General features: G+C 44.7%; 2 long non-coding RNA genes across 4 annotated transcripts in view; both read left to right on the forward strand.

Moving 5' to 3' along the window:
• The window catches only part of LOC114484407 (uncharacterized), a 32,568-nt gene extending 15,871 nt beyond the window's left edge, over positions 1–16,697 (forward strand). For 2 of the 3 annotated variants that reach the window (XR_003677269.2, XR_003677270.1), the window contains exon 4: positions 16,605–16,697. This is a non-coding gene — a long non-coding RNA (uncharacterized lncRNA). Of the gene's footprint in view, positions 1–14,215; positions 14,295–16,604 lie in introns of those variants that run through there. The other variant, XR_003677271.2, reaches the window with a different exon arrangement.
• An 85-nt stretch (positions 16,698–16,782) lies between these two features.
• LOC114484408 (uncharacterized) lies at positions 16,783–19,061 on the forward strand. Its single transcript, XR_003677272.2, has 3 exons — positions 16,783–16,956; positions 17,094–17,289; positions 17,415–19,061. It is a non-coding gene; the product is annotated as an uncharacterized lncRNA (long non-coding RNA).
• The last annotated feature ends 1,486 nt before the right edge of the window (positions 19,062–20,547 follow it).

Consider the following 20,547-nt stretch of genomic DNA (forward strand, 5'->3'; position numbering starts at 1 on the left):
GATGATGATGATGAGGTGATGATGATGTTCAGATGATGATGATGAGGTGATGATGATGACATGACGATGATGATGTTGAGATGATGATGATGAGGAGGAGGTGATGATGACATCATGATGATGATGATGAGGTGATGATGACATGATGATGATGAAGTGATGATGATGACATGATGATGATGATGTTGAGATGATGATGATGAGGAGGAGGTGATGATGACATGATGATGATGAAGTGATGATGATGACATGATGATGATGATGATGAGGTGATGTTGAGATGATGATGATGATGAGGAGGTGATGATGATGACATCATGATGATGATGATGAGGTGGTGATGAGGAGGTGATGATGATGATGAGGTGATGATGATGACATGATAATGATGAAATGATGATGTTGAGATGATGATGATGAGGTGATGATGAGGTGATGATGATGATGACATGATGATGATGAGGTGATGATGAGGAGATCATGATGATGATGATGAGATGATGATGATGAGATGATGACAGTGGTGTTGGGGTGGTGACAATCATAAAATTATTGAGGTATAGAAAATATGGAGCCTTTAATGTAAATTTGGTTGCATTTGCTTTACTTAATGAGAAGTTACAATATTTAATCACTTAATAGTGATTAAGTGATTAATTAATAATAATCACTTAAAAATGGTTCCAAGAGGTGGTCCTGGAGCCAGAATGCATGAGTTCAAATCTTGGCCTTGCCTCACTGTACATGTGTAATCTTGGGTGACTTACTCGACCTCTGTGTGTCTAGGTTTCCTTCCCAGTACACTGGAGATGATGATAATATACCCGTGTACCTCACTGGGCTGTTGAGAGCACTGAATGCACTAATATTTTTCGGGGCCTCAGACCAGGGCTGGGATCTCAGGAACATGCAGCATGGCACGGAAGACACTCAGGACACTCAGGACACAAGCAGGAAACAACCATATTCTTCTCGTCCCTCACGTGCCTCTTAATCTGCTTTGCCAGCTGTCTCTTTCCTGCGTGAAATCTCAGGCTGGTCCTCATAACTTTTCCAACCACTCTTGAATTACACAGTCTTCTGGTCACTTCTCAAAGTAATAATAGCCTTATATCAGAAATTACAGTGCCCAGTCCTATATGGTAAAGTACCAAACTTCATTTAGAATGACAGTGCCTCTCTTCCCCCAGTTTATCCTGGCTTAAAAGTGAATTTGTAGCTTCTGTTAAGAAGGTTGATGAGGGGCAAGAATCATGAAATTGACTTTCACCACCTCCTTTGAAAGCGCCCCAGAGGTCTTGCACCTGCGTGGATATGGGACTAGCTGACACCTATTGTCTTGAGGCCTTGGCGGAAACTGGAATAAAAGACTCCCATTTTTAACACTGTTATACATGCAACAAATAGGGCATTATGGCTGTTAGAATATATTTTTCTTAAATGATAAGTCCTTAATTTCACCCCTTCCTTGGGAGTTGAGGCATATTGTGATGCTAATTTTCAGTTACCATATACATCCACTCCCATTCCAATGCAGGGTTGCCAGATTGAGCAAATAAAAATACAGGACCCCCCGGTAAATTTGAATTTCACATAGGCAACAAATAATTTTTAGTGTAAGTATGTCCCATGCAATATTTGGGGCATACTTATACTGAAACATTATTCATTCTTTACCTGAAATTTAAATATAATTGGTTATCCTGTATTTTGTCTGGAAATCGTGTTCCAATAATTCTTGTATCTGAGATAGTTTGGATTTGCAAGCCTATGTCAGTTAGGGCATTTCAGTTGCAAATAACAGAATACCAGGTAAAAGTGTCCTTGGCAAGAGGCTGGGGAGGGTTTATAAAAATCCCCCGGTGGAGACAACCTCCCCAAGGAGCCCCCCAATTGGCCTCTGCTCCCTTCCAGCCACTTCACAGCCCTTGGCCCCCTTGATCTCCTCTGAATTAGGCTGTGCCTTCCCAAAATCTGCCAGCAGTTCATCAATTACATTTTGTAACTCTCTGTTATCCTCCACATATAATATGAGCTGACTAAAGGGAAAATGCAAGATCTGCAGTCTGGCTGGACACCCTTTCCATGGGCTCTTCCCATAGATGACTGTGTCTTCCTAGCCCTGTTCCTTCCAAAATCCATCCCCTCCCTCCATCCTCTCTCAAGCTGTTGTCTGCAAGGAGGTGTGAATCTTAGCTATTTGGAACTACCCAGTTAGTGAAGAATGTTGGAATCTACTCAACGCTAACCCTACTTTACAACTTTCCAATGTCTTTCTCTGGTGTCTCAAACTTCTTTAAAAGGAAAAGAATTTCAGCCCTGAAAATGGCACCAGTAACTATCAAGGACTCTCCTTGAGGAGACAAAGCCATTTCCTATCTGTAAATTAGCTTTTCCAAGACCCCTGCCCATACTACCCATGCAAAATCACTTGAGGACAAATGGTATGATTCTTGTCTGATAATGAAGCAGAAGCTCAGACACCACTATACTTGCTCACGTCCCAAATTATGGCATAAATATCTTTACTTTTGGAAGCAGAAAGGGGCCTCAGCTGTCTGGCCATATCCACCAGGAAAGCCTCAACCATCACAATTATCTGGGTAAGTCCAGGTTTTCCCTTAAGTAGGAATAACAACCAGTTGCTGTGTTAAGTGACCTTGCACACGTTCACTCACTTAATCCGCACAACAACCCCGCGGGGTGGGACAGGTTTATCTCCATTTCACCCTAAACTTTGAGATAGAGTGTCCACACAACCAACAGATGGTTGGGCCATGGTTTGAACTTTGGCATCTCACTGGAGAGTCTGTGCCAGTCTGCCTCCTGCTCAAATCAAGGCTCTGGGGTCCTTCCTATACTGGCTTGGAAAAGTCTCAATACAAAATGAGTGGGATCATGTAGAGTGAAATTTGGAATAAGTTTAATATTCATACACCTTAAACTTCTACTGTGCGTCTATTATATCTCAATGAAGCTGGAAGAAAAAGTTTTCAATATTCCCTTAGCTACATCCAGAAAAGACGAAAGCTGTCATTCAAAAAGGTACCTGCATCCCAAAGTTTATAGCAGCACTATTTACAATAGCCAAGACATGGAAGCAACCTAAGTGTCCATCAACGGAGGAATGGATAAAGAAGATGTGGCACATATATACAAGGGGATATTACTCAGCCATGAAAAAGAATGAAATAATGCCATTTGCAGCAACGTGGATGGACCTAGAGATGATTGTGCTAAGTGAAGTCAGCCAGAAAGAGAAAGACACTTATACATGATATCACTTGTACGTGGAATCTAAAAAATAGGACAAATGAACTTATTTACAAAACAGAAACAGATTCACAGACATAGAAAACAAACTTATGGTTACCAAAGAAGGGGGAGGGATAAATTGGGAGTATGGGATTAACAGATGCACACTTGCCATATATAAAATTGATAAACAACAAGGATTTACTGTGTAGCACAGGGAATTATACTCAGTAAATTGTAATAAAATATAGTGGAAAAGAATTTAAAAAAATAGATATATACATATACGTATATGTATAACCGAATCACTTTGCTATACACATGAAACTAAGACAATATTGTATATCAACTTTACTTCAATAAAAAAATAAAAAATAACTCCAATGACCCAGTTTAAAAAAATATTCCCTCGTCAACAGGACATAAATACCTATGTTTCTAAAACATGTTGAATATTAAAAAGCCATTGCTTTTATTTCAATAATGATCTATACCCATATATACAGAAAAAAATCCCAGATGATAGCAAGACCTACAGCTCCAAGAAAGACATCACTTACTGTGCTATTTTTCTCCTTCTAAATGCAATTGATCCTTTTATGTTCCATTTAGGAAAATAAACTTTCTCCCGCACCTGAACACTTACAATATATTTTTAGAAGCAACTGATTATACATTGGGCATAAAGGTGAAATATATACTAAAACTGTGACTGTGTACTGCTACTGAAACATCTATACAGGGGAAATTTGTTGGTGATTGAATTATATTGAGACTGCAGTTTGATAAGCACGTCAGACTTCAGCTGTATTTCCTGTAGTCAGGAAATGCTCAGAAATAGAAGTCTGCTGACTTCACGGCTTAGTTCCAGCCTCTCACTGCTCAGGAAGAACAGAGACCCCTCCAGTCCCCCGTCAACCAGCATATGGACCAGCCTGCTCTTTTCACATCTTCTTTTCACTTCTCCCCTTGCTTGTTTGAAAAACACTCCGTTCTCACTTTTCAGATTAAGCAAATGATCTTCAAACAATGTTATGACCAAACAGAGCACAAAATTAATATAATAGGATGACACAGATCAACGAATTTGCCTAAAAACATAGGTCAATTGCTTTTTCAAACATGTTCCAAATGTATGTAGCAGAAGTAATATTTAATTTTTTTATTCCAAAAGATTGGAAGTCTTACTCTATCTTACTGCACCTTTCAGCACCTCTAGGATGTTTTTTGGCCTAAATGTAGCTGCCATTCATCGTCGTCGGTGTCAGGCAGGAACGCTTTGTTCTGGCCGTGCAGTTTTCTGGGTCTGGGTCGTTTGCTTTACCGCGGCCTTTATTGGTGCTTAAAGGGGGAGGCTGGGCCCTTCTGGCTCAGAGAAAACAGAGCGAGTGAAATACAGTTGCCAAAGATTATGAGGACCCTGGCTAAAACAGGAAGTGACAATAATCCCTGCATGGGCTTCTGAGGGTTTAAAGTACTTGAAGGAAGTTGGGATCATGGCCCAGTATGTATTTAACCCTTTTAGTGCCAGGATGGAAAGAAAAACACTGTGAGGATGGAAGGGGTGCCAAGTCCAGAAGAAGCACGTGCAGAGCAACTACTGACATTCAAAGTGTTTTGGGTTTTATCAGCGCTCCCTGTTTCCTGGAAAAAAAATATTTTTTGTTTAGAAACTTGAGCAAAAGACACCATTTTTTAATAGACATCATTTCTTTTCTCCCCGCCCCCACCCACCCCCCCCCGTTCTCCTCCCTCTGGTAGCTTTCTTTCTTTTTTTAAAAAAAAAATTTTATTTATTTATTTGTTTTTGGCTGTGTTGGGTCTTTGTTGCTGCGTGCGGGCTTTCTCTAGTTGCGGCGAGCGGGGGCTACTCTTCATTGCTGTGCGTGGGCTTCTCACTGCGGTGGCTTCTCTTGTTGAGGAGCACGGGCTCTAGGCGTGCAGGCCTCAGTAGCTGTGGCGTGCAGGCTCAGTAGCTGTGGCTCGCAGGATCTAGAGTGCAGGCTCAGTAGTTGTGGCACATGGGGTCAGTAGTTGTGGCTCGCGGGCTCTAGAGCGCAGGCTCAGTAGTTGTGGCGCAAGGGCTTAGTTGCTCCACGGCACGTGGGATCTTCCTGGACCAGGGCTCGAACCCGTGTCCCCTGCATTGGCAGGCGGATTCCCAACCACTGTGCCACCAGGGAAGCCCCCTCTGGTAGCTTCCTGAAAAGACCAGACCTGAACAATGTGATGATCATAAAAATTTCTTCAAGTTAATGAGAAATTCAGTTCTTTCCTTGCTGGGGAGAAAATCCTGCATTCTCACATTCTACCATCATGGCAGGAAAGCTCCGCGTCAGTGGGGAGAAACGCCATGATCCACGGAGTAAAATCTCTCAGGAAATCTGAGGCCACGAACCAGACAGTGCTAAGGCCAAAGAGATTAAGGTTGAGGGCCACAGCTTGATGGAATCTATTTATAGCCATCCACACCGAGAGGAGGTTGAGGAAACCTTTTTTGGTCAACTTGCCAAAGCATTCAGTTACATCTACTTACGATGGGGCGTTTAATTCCATTACATTCTGGAAAAATAATTCAGCTGACCACAGACCACCAGATAGCTTTTTGGACTACACTGGAGAGAATTTCCTCTTTCAGAATGCTGGAGGAATCGAACAGCACAGAGGCCGTAACTGCTCCTTAACAGGGAAGAAACAGTGGGAGATTTAAAGATAAAGCAGGTGGATGCTTTAGAAGAATCAGTCACACACGTAACCAGATGCAATTATTCAAGGGAAGGAAAAAAGTGAAATCAGAAAAATAAAAAGAACTCTAGGAAACAAACAAATGTTCTGTTTAAGATGGTGGATTGAACAGATGCATTTCTCTTCTCTCTACCCGACCTGCTGCAAAAGAATTTTAAAAGTTTTATTCACAGGAACAAAGAGAATGGGAGAAAAGACAGCAGCAGGTGAGGTATTTCAACAAGTACATGGAACTTAGAGGACAGAGTGAAAACTGGTAAAGGCTTTGAGGGGCTGAGGAAGTGTCTATAGATGGAGACATTGACGGAAGAGAGGTAGTTTATCTCAAGGAACCCACTGAGAAGGGTCCCCTCCAGCATTGAGTAGCAGGTGAGGACCACTATCCCTCGCTTCTCTGTCTTGCAGGAAACTGAAGGTTTATTCAGTGGAGAAAGTGAACAGTAGGTGCTCTGAATGTGGGACCCCAGACACTGCCAAAGGCCAGCATGGGGAGTGGTATCCAGGCAGGAGATTTTGGGAAAGGCCCTCTGCTCTTTGAACCCCTTCCCCACGTACTCCCGGACCTTCAGAAACCAGGTGTGGGCGACCCTTACCCATCCACAAGCCCCACCATGAGCTCAACCAATCTGGGTTTTAGTACCTCAGTTATCAATATGAGAGGATGGTTAAGCATTACTAGAAATTTGATGGGGAAAACATAAAATGGAACTAATTAACCTAGAGGAAATAATCAATGAAAATGAAGGAAGCAGAAATAAACTTTAAAAAATCAATATTAATATTAGATAGATAAGCAGATGCTGCATTCATGAAACAAAAACAGATGAATACAGGCACCCATGCACCCACACACATATGTATGGCCAAGGAATAAATAAAAGGCCTTGGGATTTGTAGGTGTGAGAGCTAAAATAAAACACAATTTCTATAAACAGTTTAAAGGATAAAGTGAAGGGAAATTTCTCAGCACTGAAAGATGTGCAAATGTAAAAAAAAATACTGGGTCCACATTTGGGTCCATCATCATGAAATGTGGGGATACCATCACCAAATAGAAGACCCGAAGGGCTTTGAAATGGGAACAGCAAGCAAACGCACGTTCACACACAGAAACGGTAGAATGAACAGGACTCCTCAGCACAGGGAAGGGAGAAGACAAAGCCTTCAAAATCCTGAGCGAAACACAAGATGGTCCATGAACCGGTCATTGGCCAAGCTGGATGATGGGTATACCTGTGGGTCTCATATACTACTCTTTTTTATGTATGTTCATAGAATTTTCAAAAAATAGAAATTTTACACGCTGCCATGAAAATAAGCCAACCAACAGCAAGACAACAGTAAGAGAAAGCGTGTACCTCACTGGGCTGTTGAGAGCACTGAATGCACTAATATTTTTCGGGGCCTCAGACCAGGGCTGGGATCTCAGGAACATGCAGCATGGCACGGAAGACACTCAGGACACTCAGGACACAAGCAGGAAACAACCATATTCTTCTCGTCCCTCACGTGCCTCTTAATCTGCTTTGCCAGCTGTCTCTTTCCTGCGTGAAATCTCAGGCTGGTCCTCATAACTTTTCCAACCACTCTTGAATTACACAGTCTTCTGGTCACTTCTCAAAGTAATAATAGCCTTATATCAGAAATTACAGTGCCCAGTCCTATATGGTAAAGTACCAAACTTCATTTAGAATGACAGTGCCTCTCTTCCCCCAGTTTATCCTGGCTTAAAAGTGAATTTGTAGCTTCTGTTAAGAAGGTTGATGAGGGGCAAGAATCATGAAATTGACTTTCACCACCTCCTTTGAAAGCGCCCCAGAGGTCTTGCACCTGCGTGGATATGGGACTAGCTGACACCTATTGTCTTGAGGCCTTGGCGGAAACTGGAATAAAAGACTCCCATTTTTAACACTGTTATACATGCAACAAATAGGGCATTATGGCTGTTAGAATATATTTTTCTTAAATGATAAGTCCTTAATTTCACCCCTTCCTTGGGAGTTGAGGCATATTGTGATGCTAATTTTCAGTTACCATATACATCCACTCCCATTCCAATGCAGGGTTGCCAGATTGAGCAAATAAAAATACAGGACCCCCCGGTAAATTTGAATTTCACATAGGCAACAAATAATTTTTAGTGTAAGTATGTCCCATGCAATATTTGGGGCATACTTATACTGAAACATTATTCATTCTTTACCTGAAATTTAAATATAATTGGTTATCCTGTATTTTGTCTGGAAATCGTGTTCCAATAATTCTTGTATCTGAGATAGTTTGGATTTGCAAGCCTATGTCAGTTAGGGCATTTCAGTTGCAAATAACAGAATACCAGGTAAAAGTGTCCTTGGCAAGAGGCTGGGGAGGGTTTATAAAAATCCCCCGGTGGAGACAACCTCCCCAAGGAGCCCCCCAATTGGCCTCTGCTCCCTTCCAGCCACTTCACAGCCCTTGGCCCCCTTGATCTCCTCTGAATTAGGCTGTGCCTTCCCAAAATCTGCCAGCAGTTCATCAATTACATTTTGTAACTCTCTGTTATCCTCCACATATAATATGAGCTGACTAAAGGGAAAATGCAAGATCTGCAGTCTGGCTGGACACCCTTTCCATGGGCTCTTCCCATAGATGACTGTGTCTTCCTAGCCCTGTTCCTTCCAAAATCCATCCCCTCCCTCCATCCTCTCTCAAGCTGTTGTCTGCAAGGAGGTGTGAATCTTAGCTATTTGGAACTACCCAGTTAGTGAAGAATGTTGGAATCTACTCAACGCTAACCCTACTTTACAACTTTCCAATGTCTTTCTCTGGTGTCTCAAACTTCTTTAAAAGGAAAAGAATTTCAGCCCTGAAAATGGCACCAGTAACTATCAAGGACTCTCCTTGAGGAGACAAAGCCATTTCCTATCTGTAAATTAGCTTTTCCAAGACCCCTGCCCATACTACCCATGCAAAATCACTTGAGGACAAATGGTATGATTCTTGTCTGATAATGAAGCAGAAGCTCAGACACCACTATACTTGCTCACGTCCCAAATTATGGCATAAATATCTTTACTTTTGGAAGCAGAAAGGGGCCTCAGCTGTCTGGCCATATCCACCAGGAAAGCCTCAACCATCACAATTATCTGGGTAAGTCCAGGTTTTCCCTTAAGTAGGAATAACAACCAGTTGCTGTGTTAAGTGACCTTGCACACGTTCACTCACTTAATCCGCACAACAACCCCGCGGGGTGGGACAGGTTTATCTCCATTTCACCCTAAACTTTGAGATAGAGTGTCCACACAACCAACAGATGGTTGGGCCATGGTTTGAACTTTGGCATCTCACTGGAGAGTCTGTGCCAGTCTGCCTCCTGCTCAAATCAAGGCTCTGGGGTCCTTCCTATACTGGCTTGGAAAAGTCTCAATACAAAATGAGTGGGATCATGTAGAGTGAAATTTGGAATAAGTTTAATATTCATACACCTTAAACTTCTACTGTGCGTCTATTATATCTCAATGAAGCTGGAAGAAAAAGTTTTCAATATTCCCTTAGCTACATCCAGAAAAGACGAAAGCTGTCATTCAAAAAGGTACCTGCATCCCAAAGTTTATAGCAGCACTATTTACAATAGCCAAGACATGGAAGCAACCTAAGTGTCCATCAACGGAGGAATGGATAAAGAAGATGTGGCACATATATACAAGGGGATATTACTCAGCCATGAAAAAGAATGAAATAATGCCATTTGCAGCAACGTGGATGGACCTAGAGATGATTGTGCTAAGTGAAGTCAGCCAGAAAGAGAAAGACACTTATACATGATATCACTTGTACGTGGAATCTAAAAAATAGGACAAATGAACTTATTTACAAAACAGAAACAGATTCACAGACATAGAAAACAAACTTATGGTTACCAAAGAAGGGGGAGGGATAAATTGGGAGTATGGGATTAACAGATGCACACTTGCCATATATAAAATTGATAAACAACAAGGATTTACTGTGTAGCACAGGGAATTATACTCAGTAAATTGTAATAAAATATAGTGGAAAAGAATTTAAAAAAATAGATATATACATATACGTATATGTATAACCGAATCACTTTGCTATACACATGAAACTAAGACAATATTGTATATCAACTTTACTTCAATAAAAAAATAAAAAATAACTCCAATGACCCAGTTTAAAAAAATATTCCCTCGTCAACAGGACATAAATACCTATGTTTCTAAAACATGTTGAATATTAAAAAGCCATTGCTTTTATTTCAATAATGATCTATACCCATATATACAGAAAAAAATCCCAGATGATAGCAAGACCTACAGCTCCAAGAAAGACATCACTTACTGTGCTATTTTTCTCCTTCTAAATGCAATTGATCCTTTTATGTTCCATTTAGGAAAATAAACTTTCTCCCGCACCTGAACACTTACAATATATTTTTAGAAGCAACTGATTATACATTGGGCATAAAGGTGAAATATATACTAAAACTGTGACTGTGTACTGCTACTGAAACATCTATACAGGGGAAATTTGTTGGTGATTGAATTATATTGAGACTGCAGTTTGATAAGCACGTCAGACTTCAGCTGTATTTCCTGTAGTCAGGAAATGCTCAGAAATAGAAGTCTGCTGACTTCACGGCTTAGTTCCAGCCTCTCACTGCTCAGGAAGAACAGAGACCCCTCCAGTCCCCCGTCAACCAGCATATGGACCAGCCTGCTCTTTTCACATCTTCTTTTCACTTCTCCCCTTGCTTGTTTGAAAAACACTCCGTTCTCACTTTTCAGATTAAGCAAATGATCTTCAAACAATGTTATGACCAAACAGAGCACAAAATTAATATAATAGGATGACACAGATCAACGAATTTGCCTAAAAACATAGGTCAATTGCTTTTTCAAACATGTTCCAAATGTATGTAGCAGAAGTAATATTTAATTTTTTTATTCCAAAAGATTGGAAGTCTTACTCTATCTTACTGCACCTTTCAGCACCTCTAGGATGTTTTTTGGCCTAAATGTAGCTGCCATTCATCGTCGTCGGTGTCAGGCAGGAACGCTTTGTTCTGGCCGTGCAGTTTTCTGGGTCTGGGTCGTTTGCTTTACCGCGGCCTTTATTGGTGCTTAAAGGGGGAGGCTGGGCCCTTCTGGCTCAGAGAAAACAGAGCGAGTGAAATACAGTTGCCAAAGATTATGAGGACCCTGGCTAAAACAGGAAGTGACAATAATCCCTGCATGGGCTTCTGAGGGTTTAAAGTACTTGAAGGAAGTTGGGATCATGGCCCAGTATGTATTTAACCCTTTTAGTGCCAGGATGGAAAGAAAAACACTGTGAGGATGGAAGGGGTGCCAAGTCCAGAAGAAGCACGTGCAGAGCAACTACTGACATTCAAAGTGTTTTGGGTTTTATCAGCGCTCCCTGTTTCCTGGAAAAAAAATATTTTTTGTTTAGAAACTTGAGCAAAAGACACCATTTTTTAATAGACATCATTTCTTTTCTCCCCGCCCCCCCCCCCCCCCCCCCTCCCCCCCCCCCCTCTCGGCTTTTTTCTTTTTTTTAAAAAAAAATTTAATTAATTAATTTATTTATTTTTGGCTGCGTTGGGTCTTCGTTGCTGTGCGCGGGCTTTCTCTAATTGCGGCGAGCGGGGGCTACTCTTTGTTGCAGTGAGCGGGGGCTACTCTTCATTGCTGTGCGTGGGCTTCTCACTGCGGTGGCTTCTCTTGTTGAGGAGCACGGGCTCTAGGCGTGCAGGCCTCAGTAGCTGTGGCGTGCAGGCTCAGTAGCTGTGGCTCGCAGGATCTAGAGTGCAGGCTCAGTAGTTGTGGCACATGGGGTCAGTAGTTGTGGCTCGCGGGCTCTAGAGCGCAGGCTCAGTAGTTGTGGCGCAAGGGCTTAGTTGCTCCACGGCACGTGGGATCTTCCTGGACCAGGGCTCGAACCCGTGTCCCCTGCATTGGCAGGCGGATTCCCAACCACTGTGCCACCAGGGAAGCCCCCTCTGGTAGCTTCCTGAAAAGACCAGACCTGAACAATGTGATGATCATAAAAATTTCTTCAAGTTAATGAGAAATTCAGTTCTTTCCTTGCTGGGGAGAAAATCCTGCATTCTCACATTCTACCATCATGGCAGGAAAGCTCCGCGTCAGTGGGGAGAAACGCCATGATCCACGGAGTAAAATCTCTCAGGAAATCTGAGGCCACGAACCAGACAGTGCTAAGGCCAAAGAGATTAAGGTTGAGGGCCACAGCTTGATGGAATCTATTTATAGCCATCCACACCGAGAGGAGGTTGAGGAAACCTTTTTTGGTCAACTTGCCAAAGCATTCAGTTACATCTACTTACGATGGGGCGTTTAATTCCATTACATTCTGGAAAAATAATTCAGCTGACCACAGACCACCAGATAGCTTTTTGGACTACACTGGAGAGAATTTCCTCTTTCAGAATGCTGGAGGAATCGAACAGCACAGAGGCCGTAACTGCTCCTTAACAGGGAAGAAACAGTGGGAGATTTAAAGATAAAGCAGGTGGATGCTTTAGAAGAATCAGTCACACACGTAACCAGATGCAATTATTCAAGGGAAGGAAAAAAGTGAAATCAGAAAAATAAAAAGAACTCTAGGAAACAAACAAATGTTCTGTTTAAGATGGTGGATTGAACAGATGCATTTCTCTTCTCTCTACCCGACCTGCTGCAAAAGAATTTTAAAAGTTTTATTCACAGGAACAAAGAGAATGGGAGAAAAGACAGCAGCAGGTGAGGTATTTCAACAAGTACATGGAACTTAGAGGACAGAGTGAAAACTGGTAAAGGCTTTGAGGGGCTGAGGAAGTGTCTATAGATGGAGACATTGACGGAAGAGAGGTAGTTTATCTCAAGGAACCCACTGAGAAGGGTCCCCTCCAGCATTGAGTAGCAGGTGAGGACCACTATCCCTCGCTTCTCTGTCTTGCAGGAAACTGAAGGTTTATTCAGTGGAGAAAGTGAACAGTAGGTGCTCTGAATGTGGGACCCCAGACACTGCCAAAGGCCAGCATGGGGAGTGGTATCCAGGCAGGAGATTTTGGGAAAGGCCCTCTGCTCTTTGAACCCCTTCCCCACGTACTCCCGGACCTTCAGAAACCAGGTGTGGGCGACCCTTACCCATCCACAAGCCCCACCATGAGCTCAACCAATCTGGGTTTTAGTACCTCAGTTATCAATATGAGAGGATGGTTAAGCATTACTAGAAATTTGATGGGGAAAACATAAAATGGAACTAATTAACCTAGAGGAAATAATCAATGAAAATGAAGGAAGCAGAAATAAACTTTAAAAAATCAATATTAATATTAGATAGATAAGCAGATGCTGCATTCATGAAACAAAAACAGATGAATACAGGCACCCATGCACCCACACACATATGTATGGCCAAGGAATAAATAAAAGGCCTTGGGATTTGTAGGTGTGAGAGCTAAAATAAAACACAATTTCTATAAACAGTTTAAAGGATAAAGTGAAGGGAAATTTCTCAGCACTGAAAGATGTGCAAATGTAAAAAAAAATACTGGGTCCACATTTGGGTCCATCATCATGAAATGTGGGGATACCATCACCAAATAGAAGACCCGAAGGGCTTTGAAATGGGAACAGCAAGCAAACGCACGTTCACACACAGAAACGGTAGAATGAACAGGACTCCTCAGCACAGGGAAGGGAGAAGACAAAGCCTTCAAAATCCTGAGCGAAACACAAGATGGTCCATGAACCGGTCATTGGCCAAGCTGGATGATGGGTATACCTGTGGGTCTCATATACTACTCTTTTTTATGTATGTTCATAGAATTTTCAAAAAATAGAAATTTTACACGCTGCCATGAAAATAAGCCAACCAACAGCAAGACAACAGTAAGAGAAAGCTGAGGAACCAAGAGTTACCAGTATGCATGTATCATGTAGAAGTGTGTCGTCCTTGATCAATGCCAAAGAAACAGCTACACGTGGGGCTGGGACACATGGTTGGGTCGGGGCCCTGGCAGTTTATGGTATCAGGCCATTTGATATTTCCCTTCGTAAAAACAAAAAGACAAAAATAAGAACTAGGGAAATTGCAAGAGGAAAATGATGTTCAACCTATAATTTTATCCCCGACCAAACCCTAAAATATGAGGGTAAAGACAAGACGTTTTGGGGCATTGCCAGAACCTGAGATCTGAGCTTCTCTGCAGCCTCTTTAGGACACTCGTGAAGGACGTGCATCCTCTTGGAGGAGATGCAGCCAGGAAAGAGGAAGACGTGAGACTGAGGACACAGGGGTCCCACCCGGGACAGAAGCGGAGGGAGCTCCCAGGAGGGCTTCACCTGTCGTCAGACCCAGACCGCTCTGCCCCTTCACCCGGCCTCTCATCGCCTCCCCACCTTCCTCCCACCCGACGACGTCACCAACGTGCCGGGGAGGGTAGGGGAAGCATGGGGTGTGGGCCACCCGCCTGGCAGACGTCACATGACTGCCGGTGGTGTCTCCTTCCCCAAACCAAGGTAATGGGGTTGCTAAGCCAGCGGGGAGTTGAGGCGGTTTTCAGCCAGGGAGTGGAAGGCTTGCTCCTCAGGAAGCTGCCCGTCAACCGCCCCAGGTGCGTTTGAGGGAGAGACCTGAACAGGAGAGAGGAGCAGGGAGAGGCCGTCCAGAGCCCCTGCCCTCCCGCTGGCCCAGTGGGGAAGATGGTTCCTCTCCCTACGACTGGCACACTCCACAGGAGGTAGCCAGAAGGGGCCGCCTCGTGGCGCCCCATCCAGAGAGGCTACCTGCTGGGCGAAGGGGGCCTGGCAGCCAGAGCCGTGGGCTGTGCAGACCCAGGCAGGGGGCGCAGGACCGGGAGGGGCTGGGGTGGCGTGGACTTGCCTCTCAGGGATCTAACTGAGCAGTGGGCCTGCCCCCTCCCCCCAGCGCACCCACACCGAAGAATTCATCCTGCGACCAGGAGGGACCAGCGTTTAGCCACCTGCAGAGATGACTGTCCCCCCTGTTATCCGGAGGAACAGCACTGCAAAGCTGGGCATCAAAGTGGCTTCTTCATAAAGTCACAGCCACACCGGATCATAAAGACAGGTCTCAGTGGACAGCAGTTACAGAGTGACGAGCTTTGGACGATTCCGCAGCACAGGAGAAATAAGAAATGTCAACATTTTTCAAATATATTAAATGAAGGGAAAAATAAAGGAAAACGCCTTCCCCTAAAATGGAAGGCAAAACACCAGACTATGTAGTTTTCATGTTTGAGTTCATTATTTTTGCTGCAGAGTGCTTCTGTGAACAGTCTTGCACAATCCCCGTGAGAGATGGATGGATGGAAAGGAAAGGCTGCAGAGGAAGAGGAATGATGGACCCTTACCCAGCAAAGGATCGGTTCCCTTAGGGGTCTCTGGACCACTTTAGGCATTGGCAGGCGTCACAGCGGGACATGAGCCGTCATGTGAGGGGTCCCAGAGGACAGAAAAAGTCTCCTGAGGTTCCTCGAAAGGAACAGTATTGCCACCTTTTAAGAGAGATGGCCTAGGACCTAGTTATAGACTGTTCATCTTGGAATCGGTATCTGGGAAGTTACTGGAACAAATCGTTGAGTAATCAGCTGGCCACCACCAGGAGGGCAGAAGACACTGGGAAGGAACAACAAATGTTTCTGGAAGAGCAAATGTAATTGGCAAAATCCAAGGCCCCCCTCCAAGTCTTCAGGGTTCAAAGGGACCCCAGGAGATGGGCCTGAGGGTCAAGCACTGTGGTGACGAGGGAATCTGCTAACGTAAAAGAACTGTCACCGAGTATTGTGAGACACACTTGAGAGAGTACAAATAGCGTATTTAGATGCGAAACCAGTTTCAGCAAATCTTTCCAAACGTGAAAGAGAAATGCCATATGTATATAATAGGGTATGAAATTTAAAGAGCAAAATCCAGGCAAGGCTGACCCTGGACAGCTTGGGACAAGAAGCTTTAGGGCCACGCGGGGGGGGGCACCGGTTTCCAGACGCGAAGCTATTTGTTTTCTACCCAAATCCAGAGGGCCCTACAAATCAAAATCCAACCATAGCAACCAAGAGGGGGAAGGCAAGTTGCGGCGTGAATGTTGGAGAATTGCCTGTAACACTTTGCTATCCTCCTTAATCACAGCAGGAAAGTGCTTCACGGTCTCTGCCAAACAGTGTTCTAAGGGCTTTCATCTTCTAACTCATGTGATCCAGACAGTAACCCTCTGAAGGTGGGACTCTTATTATCTCCATTTTACAAACAGGGACACTGAGGCTTTGAGAAGTAAAGCCACACGTCTGAGATCACACAGCTAAAAAGTTGCCGACAGGAAGACCATTATCGGAAACTCAAGAACACAGTGGAAGTTTCCGTTCCTTAATGTTTCTCAAACTCGTCCACGTGGACTGTTAACCTATCCAACGAAATGTCATTAAATATGACTTTCTGTGCAAGATCCAATAGTACATTTGCTTTTACTCACCTCTGCGTAAAAATCAACAGGTATCAGAGAAAAGTAAAAGGCATTTTTGTAGGAGAAAGACACAGAAATGAAAGACATTCAAACCACTACCTTTGTGTTCTCCTGCACAGGCGACGTCCGCCAGCTCCAATTTCAGCGGGAGGACAGGCTGCCCCAGAGCCAGGCTTTGTGCCCCTGAAGCGGTGAGCCTTGAAAGACCTGAACCCGGAGACGAGCGCGGTTCTGCACCTCACGTCCTCTCGTGGTGAAGGAGTCGTGGGTCGGTGCGGGCTGCCGGTCAGCGGAACGCAGAGGCAGGTGATAGAAGCCGAGGGGGAGAGGCCAGGCCCTCCCCCCGGCTCCAGCACAAGGTCCCCCGCGGGCCCTGCGCGCCACCCCGCGCATCCACTCGCGCCCAGGTCACTGACGCGGCCACCCAGCAGCGGCTCCGAGCTCATGGGCCGCACTGTCCACGGTCGCCAGGTAAGAGCCCCTGTGCGCGTGCTCCAGCCTGGGAAGGGCGGCCACGAGGGGACACCCACAGGCGATGTTCTGAGGCCCACGGCAGAGGCCACGTCGGGGTAAGGTTTGGCTCCTTTGTGTTGGTCACACGTTACAAGAAAACCTGATGTGAAATGGAGAAGGCACTCACTCACCTCGGTCAATGTCACACTTCCACGGGGCTCTTGTCACAGAGGGAAGCTTCTGGAACACGCAGAGCAGTTAGTGCTAGATGGAGACGATGCCTGCCATCGTCCGCTGTGAAAATCCCTCCGTGTCCGCACTGCCCGCGGCCGGCCTTCTGCGCTGAGACCGGTAGGTGGCTGGGTGAGTGGGCCCAAAGGTGCAGGGGGCCTGTGTGTGAAACTTTTACTGCAGATGTCAAATCACAAATAATTGTCCTTTGAAGGTAATATTTGTGTGTGTGTTTCTTTTTACAGACCCGATATTAGACTGTGAAATCTGATGCCAGCGAAAGGGAGAGTGTTGATAATACCAACTCCCACTCTCCGAGAGCCTGCGGTTCCATGCACTGTGCGTGGCAGTGAGTGCTCCAACCTTACAAGACAGGGGGCATCGTGCCCATTCACAGAGGAAGCGGTTGGCATGCAGGAGGCTGGCGGTTTACCCAGATCACTCAGCACCTAGGTCACGGAGCTGGAGTGAAACGTGCATCTGATTCCGAAGCGCTCGTTCACCCTGGTCCACTGTGCTGCAGGAGGTCTCAAACAGGACATGCTGAGCTCTGGAAAATGGGAATAAACAGGGAAAGAACAATGTTTGACAGAAGCAAAGAAAATGATACGGTAAGACAGTGCAGGGGGTTTGCAATTCAGGACTTGGATGGAATGGACACACATCACCCTGTCCCCCCTCTAAGTACAGGCAGAATCCCTGCACGTGATATGAAACAAACACGCAAAGACTCTGAAAAGTGAAGAGAACAGGCAGACCTGCCAGGTGTGGGAGTGCGTTCCTAGACCCTGAACTGGATACAGGGAACCAGCAGCCCCGGAACCCCAGTGGGCACAGACCAGAGGTCCCAAGAAGAGTCTGCTCTCTCTGGCCAGAGGGGCGGCCTAGCAGGACAGAGAATTTTGACTCAATTACTGCCTTACACCTTCCAAACTCCATGGAGAAATCCACGACCATCACTCCCACCCCCGACCCCAGCAAAGGCTGAGGGGGGCCCTAGGGCCAGAACGTTTACTACCATCTAGCGGGAAGAAGGCTGACACCAGCACAGCCAGGTCATCGGAGAGGCCCAGAGCAAGGCTGGGTACCACCCTTGCACCCCTTCCTCAGGGAAACTGGTCGGCCCCTGACCTGGCAGCAAGAACAGCGCCCCTCGCCCTGTTAGTGTGGTATCATGGGAAGCCTTCCGAAGCAGAAGTTGTCATCACAGAATGATCCAAATATCCAGGTTACAATAAAAAGTTTACTCATCAGACCAAGCACCTGGAGAATCTCAGCCGGAGCGAGAGGAGATGCTCAGCAGATACCAACACCAAGAGGACCCAGATGTTGGTTATTTGACAAGGATTTTAAAGCACCCTCAAAATAAACTGCTTCAACAAACCATGACAAACACACTTGAAACAAACAACAACAACAAAAATAGAAACTCTCAGCAAAGAAATAAAAGACACGAAGGAGAACCAAATGGAAATTTTATAACTGAAAAATACAATCACTGAAGTGAAAACCTCAGTGGATGCGCTCAGAAGCAGACTGGAGAGGACAGAGGAAAGGACCAGTGAACTTCAGGATGAACAGCAGAAATTTCCCCATCTGAGGAACACAGAGAAAACAGACTGGAAAAAAAAACGTGGGCAGAGCCTCAGGGAGCCGTGCACCTAGAACAAAAGAGCGAACATCCCGCCATCAGAGTCCCAGGAGGAGGAGAAAGAAGTGGGCCCAAAAAAGGCATTCCAAGAAATGTGGATGGAAAGTTCCCAAATGTAGCAAAAGACAAACACCTACAAATCCAAGAAGCAGAGTGAACCCCCAACAGTATAAACCCCAAAACTGCATGCCAGGAACATCATACTCCAACTCCAACCCCCTTGCAGGGCTTCCTATTGCTAAATGGTAAAAACATTTTTTATATCATTTTATAAACATTTTTTATATCAAAGAATTAAATAATGATATAAAAATTTTCCATTTAAGATAGAATAATTTTCTATCATGTATCTAAAAGCATATTAACTAAGTACATGTGATAGTGGACATATAAAAATATAAATATTATGGGAACATATCAACTGGCTTTTAAATAACAAAATGCAAGAATTCCAAATAGACTATGACTGTGCTTTTTGCTGTTTTTGATCTTATGACATGAAGATATATGTCCATCTACATTTTAGGATATGTAATGAGCTAAAACCCAACAGGATATAATATCTTATTTGAAAATGCATTTGTCAACAAATCATGCTTTTACCACGTACTTATTTTAAATTAAATGGAGACTATCACGGTTGCCATAGGGACAGTTGAAATGCGTCTTTATGTATAATCAAAGCGATCAACATTTGTGTTAAAATGAACGTTATAATGAAATCTTTAGTGACATACCAATCAAAAAATCCTTTCTGAACTTACTGCTTCTTCATTATGTACCATGCAAAAATAATCCTATGATTAACAAAATTCTCCCAGGGCTCTCGAGATTAGATGTTATCGTAGAAGGAGTCGGCAGGGCCAGAAGAGGCTGGGAAATTGCGCGTGTCTGTTTCATCGCGGGCTCCTTCATTTTCCCCAACCACAAATGTGCTTTCGCTTCCTCGTCTCCTTGCTGGGAGGTGGGCAGATGTTGCTCAACTGAGCAGGGGCCCTGATTAAAGTAAGATGCTCACCGGAGGTTTCAAGCCAACTTCATAGTCAACGGCCCGGCCTTCTCACCAACCCGAGAGAAGGGTGCTGTCCACTCAGCCCTGGAGACGGTGAGCTGCAAGCCTGGGCAAGAGCAAGCGAGGAAGCGGGGCCTCTAACCGAACCAGCTTTGTGTGAAGCAGTCAAAGTTGGCGCGGTTTAGAGGACCGTGAATTTATCAAGGCAGGTAACACAGCATCCCCACAAACACAGCTGGGGTTTGATTTCGGCTCCGTTGAGGCGACTCCACGGTACATCCTTGCTCACCGCGTGGATGCGCGTGGCCGCCGTGTACTCACACCCGGGCGCGGGGGTCATCTTGGTTTTTTCTTGCATTTATGCAGATAGACTTAATGACCCTTTACATCAACAGCCGCAGAGCGGGTAGGTTTGCCATCCATGTCTCCCACGTCCCAGCTACGTGGTCCGGGTGAGCCACTTTTCCAGGCTGTGCCTGTTTCTTCATCTGCAAAGCAGGGTTGGTAAGGGTGCTTCCCTTTATCCGAAGAGCAGAAAACAAGCGAATATCTGCAAAGCCCTGAGAACAGTGCCTGTCACGTGATAAGCACCACAGAGAGTCTGCTATATAAACTAAAACTATCTGACACAGATGCAGTCGTGTCCGGAAAGGCTGGAAACGTGAGGGTGTCGGGAATCCGAGTTCAGCCCAGTGAGGTCGTCCAAAGGGTTTTC

Source organism: Physeter macrocephalus, chromosome 19 (assembly GCF_002837175.3).
Source record: "Physeter macrocephalus isolate SW-GA chromosome 19, ASM283717v5, whole genome shotgun sequence".
NCBI classification, from domain to species: domain Eukaryota; kingdom Metazoa; phylum Chordata; class Mammalia; order Artiodactyla; family Physeteridae; genus Physeter; species Physeter macrocephalus.